At 39.7% G+C, this 6,817-nt stretch overlaps 1 long non-coding RNA gene across 1 annotated transcript; it reads right to left on the reverse strand.

The window, feature by feature from the left end:
* Positions 1 to 1,117: 1,117 nt before the first annotated feature.
* On the reverse strand, positions 1,118 to 5,807 carry LOC123162085 (uncharacterized). Its single transcript, XR_006481038.1, has 3 exons — positions 5,144 to 5,807; positions 2,307 to 2,874; positions 1,118 to 2,231 (listed from the first exon to the last, which is right to left on the reverse strand). It is a non-coding gene; the product is annotated as an uncharacterized lncRNA (long non-coding RNA).
* Positions 5,808 to 6,817: the final 1,010 nt, after the last annotated feature.

Raw genomic sequence — 6,817 nt, forward strand, 5'->3', positions numbered from 1 at the left:
CACTGCTTCTAATGCTAGGTTGAACATGCCGCACTTTTTGAAGTTTTGAAGCTGGCCCTAAGTTTGGGTTGAACTAAACTGGTAAGGATGTACAATAGCACAGTGGTGGATGCACTAAAGCTCAGTGAAGGCCATTTGATGACGGCAGCGCCAATGTTAGATGATTGCAGGAATATCTTGTGATTTCAGGAAGGTTACAGTTGAGCGTTGTTTTGGAGAGTCCTATGTAGTAGCTCATGAATTAGCTAAATGGTGATGTGTGAACGCCCTTCTATTTGGGCTGAGGCACCTCCTAGCTTTCTTGATAAATTCCTAGCAGATGATGTAACCGTTATTTGAGTTAATAAAGTAATATTTTCGTCAAAAAAATGAATTAGGTAAACTTTCTTCATCGCCAGATCGGTAGTATAACTGACTTCCTTTTAGCTTATTCAGGTTTGTATGGAGCAATATGACACCTAATTTCCATCAAAAAATATGAAAAATAATTAATTTTCATCGAAAGTGTTTTGTATCCTCATATAAAAAATTTAAAATGACGATACATTGTCACAGAATACAAAATCTGATGTGAAAAGATAAATAATGTCATAACTCGATATATTTATGTATAGTATTACGATCAACACACCCATGACAAACCACTTTATGCATCAACCTCATATTATTGTTCATATGTGTTACTGCTACATTTATCAAAAACTATATATTATTATATAATTTAAATATATTATTATATGCAACATGCATAAAATGGAAAAAGACATACATCTAGAATAAGCAAAACAAGAGGATCCATGCAAGATAAGTTTGTACATGGTGTCGTAAAATTTGAAACCAGATTTTCATGCAATATAAGTTTCCAAGGCATTCCTTTAATATTTTTAGTTCCTTATTTTGTTGCCCCTTGTTTGCATCGCTTCCAAATACCAAGATAGCAAGAAAGCCAATGCAAAACTGGGCCAGAGCATGAAAAGTGATGCCACATCCGGCAACGCAATCCAGTTAGCCTCATGTTACACTTGATAAAATCAGTACATTAGCAATAGAAACAATAACGGTGCACATGTATTAGCACTTAATATATAATCCCAACAAGAGGATTTGTTGTTGTAGAAGATGCAATGCACATTTGTCCAGCTTAAAATATTTCTCACTTTATGTGTCGTTTTAGCAAATAGATATATCCAAAAGTAAAACCAAGTATTAAAACCCTAGAAATAATTAGATAATGATTGGGCCTTGTATGTCAAATGACTGAAAATGTATTCTTTCATGAAGATTTCTCATATAATTTTATGTAATCAAATTGCACGAACTATGTTACTAAACTTGGTCAAGATGAGAATTCCTATGAGAGCCGATTCCGAAAGTAAAGTAGGTTAACAAAAGATTCAGACCAATATATCGACGCAGTTCGGAGTATACAACAGAGAACTGTCACCAAAAAGCTAATCCCTAAAATTGAACTTTTAAACTCGCCTTAAAGGAAATATTGACTCTGGCACGTACAGAAACTTGGCATATACTGCTCCCAAATCCAAAGGGAATTGATTTTTCATTAGACAAGCACAAACTGAAAATCTGGAGCTAAGATGTGTATGCAATGGTTAGTTTACAATCTTGCATACGAAAGCATATAATTTGATCACTTCGAAGTTCTAATATTATCCACGTGCATGAGAACTAAATAAGTTTAGTTAACAATAGAAGACTACTCATGGAAAGTTAATCTGCGTATTCTCCTTGAGAAGTAAAAGAAAAGTCATCTTTGCATGGCACTCTATTCTGGAAGGTTATCACATAAAACTTCTGTTTAATTAGAAAACATTGATTATACCAGACGGAATAAGCAGATTCCAGCTCGTGCTTCCCGAAATGAAATAATGTCACTCACCTGAAGAACACCAGATTAATTACGACCAATGCCACAATTGGGGTAGTCTTCTCCTAAAAAATTTGTACAAGCCCCGTCTATACTCCAGCTGATTTCATCATCTAAACCGGACTAAATATTATAAGTTTACCCATGTGAAATTATGTATCAAGTAAACAGGTAAACAAGTATAGAAGTAGAACGAGATGTAGATGTAACCTGATGTTCCCAAAAACAAACAGTAAGCAAAATGAGAATGATATGAGTGTGGGTGGTAAGGCCAGGGCAACAAAGATGGGAGCAAAGAAAAACTCCAGCCCCACGACCATCAGGTTCTTGCGCAACTCAGTTCATACTGCATAGTACGACAAAACCAAAGGCTTAAGGGTTGCATCATTGACAAACGAGTGAGCCGGTGGCGCAAACGGACCTCATCTTCTGCTTCATGGCATGATTCAAGCCACCATAGTGCCTTCCACAACTTGTAGCTATCGAAGTGATCGAGCTCATCACCATCCATGGATGCCGCTGCTGCCACGGACCAAAGAAAACCAAAAGAAGATGAAACACGAATAAGGGTCTAAGAACTTAACTCCGATCGGATCCTCAGAAGCTGAGACGGGTGGATAGGATCAAGCAACACCTGCACCTGCAACAATTTTCAGCGACAAAAAGGATCAACATATTGGATTTTTAAAACAAAACCTGCACTTACACAAGTATATGTTATATTAACACAAGTGCAGATCCTGTCCCACTCTTCACTTTGTTTACACAAAAGTTTAGAATAACAATCTTGGCGAGTGATCTCAACCGGGTTCGATCGGCATGGCGCGCTGCTCATTCTTCCCGTAGTGGGTGCTGAGAGGAAGGATCCCAAACCTCCATTGTCGATCGGCCAGAGCTGCATCGTCCTCCGGATCAGAGCGTGGACGGGATCGAGACGGTAGGGGTTGAGGAATTTGTAAAACATCATCCGAAGCCATTAATTTTTATCCCTGATGTACAAAAGTAAAAATATTAACATATAATAAAATAAAGAATAAATTACTATTATATACAAAAATTTCACAGCACAATACAAATGTTGACGCTCGTACACGCACATACACCCACCCTTATGAATGCACGAACCTATATACACCCTGCATATTTAGTTGAGTGGCATCGTGCTTTCTTAGTGATCTGTAGGCTCACCTATACATTACTTATTGGTAATTATCCTTTGGAAATAATTCGTGTGCATGTGTGATACTTCTCACTATATAAATTATAAAAAGTATATGCATTACTCTCATAGCAAACAACCGTTTTTCCTTTAAAAAAGGCAACAACCGCTCCATTCCTTGGTATATTTTAGAAAAAAAATCACTCTCCCACCACAGGACAGGACGCTCACACTCACATCTCGTTCCCTGGCCGAATCTCCCTGGCACGGTGTCGCCGCCGCCATCTCTCCCCACAGTGGCTTCGCACTACCGCCTCCCCTCGATGCCACAACATTCATCATGCCTCGTCCTCTCACCATCGTCTCCCCTCCCCTCCACGACATCGCCAATTAACCCCCTCGTCTCTCCTCCACAACATCCAAGGCCGAATCCCGGTGCCAAGGAGTGCACACCATCATAGACGAGGGCGGCCACCATGGCGACGCAACCTCGTGACTTCCTCCACAACACACATATTGGATTTTATCCCCATATAAGTTACCCATAGACATCCAAAACCTAATGAAGACGCAACCAATTTAACGACGACCTTGCTTGTGGTTATATTTGCAACCAATTTAACGGCAACCTTGCTTGTGGTTATATTTAAACTTCACTATTTCTAGATGGATCAAGCCCTAACAATAGCAAGCTAGACCCTTCGGCTATTATCCGATATCAAGGAGCAAGCATTCTGTTATTTCGTCCAGGCCGAGTGTGAAGGCTCACACAATGCCAATTTTGATCCCAACAAAATGCCTATGACACAATGTCTCATCGACCCTTGTTTACAGCAACCAAAGACCAAAAGGCTAGGATAATTTATTGGGCGTTAAAAATATTTACTTACATAAAACCAACATAAAATACTTGCTTACAAAGCTATTGCCAAAATTAGGATGCTCTAACATGCATCATTGATGTAGACATTTAGACATCACAACAATGTATAAGTAGACATTATTAGCAACATATTCTTACACATAAAAATGACACAAAGTTAATAAATAAATTTCCTATCCAAATATAGATTATTGCCAATTGTTTCAAATAGATCGAATGGATCAACTAACGAAAAGATAATGTTATGAAATATAGGTTCCCCACGTCATGGATGTGTCCTCAGTTTTCTTTTACCCATGCTGATAGACCTTGTAATAATTTTCGCTTTAATGTTCAACCTCCTCCTATACTCGCTTCTCACATTATTTCTTCAAGTCATTTGAAGCTGCAGGAGTTGGCATATTCTTTCAAGCTAAACCTGATACTGAGTTATGTTACATGAAAATGCCATTCATTCTTCATGATTGTTTAATGCACATCTCTTAGCAGTCCACAATCTTCTCTCGGATGGTCAATAAGTTTAGGCAATAGAAGGTTAGCTTGCAAAGTAACCAAAAACAACACAATTCTAAGTCGAGCACCTTGGCGTACACAACCATATATGATTTTTTATTCCTTAACCTTGCATGTCATAAGCATGTAATATCTCATGTCTAAGGAATGAATGAGATTTCCGACTTCCTAGAGAGGCCTCAAATGGTTTCGAGTCATACATCATTACATTGAGGAGTGAAATACCTAATTTATATGCTTGAGATTATCTTAAGAGAAAAGAATATTGTGTAAAGGCAATATGCTCTTCAATTCTGGATTTCCCTACCAAATGAGAAGAATGCAAACACAAACATGGCAACCAATTTTTTTGTTGGAAATAATAGCTACAAGATAAAAAATTACGACACATCTACTTGTAATGTACAAATGGACATATTCTTCATGAGCCCTAGTAAAGCAGGAAACAAACCCATCCTTCACCTTTTGAGGTCCAGTACAAATGCTTGTTACAATGGTAGAAGTTACAACAATACCAATGGAAATTAGAAGTATATATACCGACAAAAAATGAACTTTGATTATATAGCATGTTGTTTTTCATGGTATAGGGCTAGTGATAAAATTCACAAACTGTAGCAAATAAAAAAAACAAATTCTGGCTACAACACAGAACACCATATCATTTGTTATTGAATACTAAGCAAGCGTTGAGCAAAGGTACCTTAAGTTTTGCTTACGGAATGTTGCTCCCGTCTAATCGCTATGCATTGCGGTGAGAATATTGTACACCTTGTTGAGGCTGAAATTATTTACTTTGAGACTCTTGATGAAATTTTTTCATAAGAACTGGATTGATCTCACTGTGTGAGTTCCACTACCTCTTCTCTTCACAAATTGCAGATAGTGTGTGATTTTGCGGGTTCTAGAATATGCTCACATACCAACTTGCTTTGCATGGAGGAGATGCATCGTCGCCTTCATTCTGTTTTGCACGAAGAAGAATTACCTTTGTCCCTCTTAACCTGCACACAAAGAACCAAACAAGACAATGGCATCCTACTATCTACAATATAAATACCAAGCAATTTCAAAGCATGAAAAAAATTCAAGTGCAAGACCATCATGGAGTGGATGGGGAAACGAGAAGAATATAGTTGTACTACAATTTCAAGCAAGACGCTATATAACTGACCTAGGACCAGTACACAATTTTGTAACATGCATGCCCTCATCTCTGCTTTCCATGATTAATTCCAAAACCATTCTCCCAAGCGAATAGCTTATACTGTTTGTACGCTTCTTGGCATGAATCAAACGACATGCCTTCTACAGAAACAAAAGTGTTGGCCGAGTGCTTGCCTTCAGAGTTTAGAAGACATCTTCCAATCGAGTTCATCTTGCTTGGGGCTGCTCTGGTCGCAAGTCCAGTTTGAATCCAGTTCCAGAACCAAATAATCAACCGTCAATTCGTGTTTGGAACTGAATTTTAGCAGGGACAAAAAGGGGAGAGGAGCACTCACGGTTGTCGAATCAGCAACATTGCAAGGCAAGATATGCACTCAGTGTTCTGAAAAACTGCAGAATAGACATGAAACATAAGTGTACCCTGCATACAAAAGAAGACCAAGATCAATAAATATGTAAAATTGAGAACCACCAAATCTGATTCAAGCACAAAAAAACAAGGGAGAGCTTATGCTATCCTGCTACTAGGCCACGGTCATCGCCGGCGAGCACCCGGTCGAGGACTATCGCAAGTTCGCAACACATACACAAACCTGGCCCTGTCCCTATTCTCCATGTCCGCGCCAGTCCCGCCCAAGGTCATGAAGCACAAGGACAGGAGCCGGAGGCGTTAATGGATGTATGTATCAGTGCCCAACAGATGTACCTACTGTGAAAAATTGATGTGGCGTCCAATGGATATATGAACATGCAAAGGGCGAAGGCGAAGGCGGACCTCGGCAGCGATGTCCAGATGGCGACCTGCAGGTCCGCAACGAAGGCGGCGGCGCCTCCTCTAGGACCTCGGCGCCTCCTCTAGGACGTCGGCGCCGGCTCCTCGATGACCCCTCAGCCTTTAGAAACTTGAAGGCTCACTATTAGTTCTAATTCTCATGGCCTATTAAATTTGCACGTTGCTCCCTGCATATTCAGGCAAAATTAGAAAACAACATGTATCGTTGTTGCTTGATCAAGCAAACACCACACACAAGCATGCACACGCAACAAGCATCCATGAGCACCCAGCAAGCAGCAAGCAAGCACACACACACACACGATGACTTCATAGAAGCATCAATCTGTGGAGATCGCGCACTCACACATGCTAGCTAGCCACACACCGAGCACGCCCATAACAAAACTCACGCAGAGCACAGAAACATAGATGTGA

This window comes from Triticum aestivum, chromosome 7B (genome assembly GCF_018294505.1).
Source record: "Triticum aestivum cultivar Chinese Spring chromosome 7B, IWGSC CS RefSeq v2.1, whole genome shotgun sequence".
In the NCBI taxonomy this organism is placed as follows: Eukaryota; Viridiplantae; Streptophyta; class Magnoliopsida; order Poales; family Poaceae; genus Triticum; species Triticum aestivum.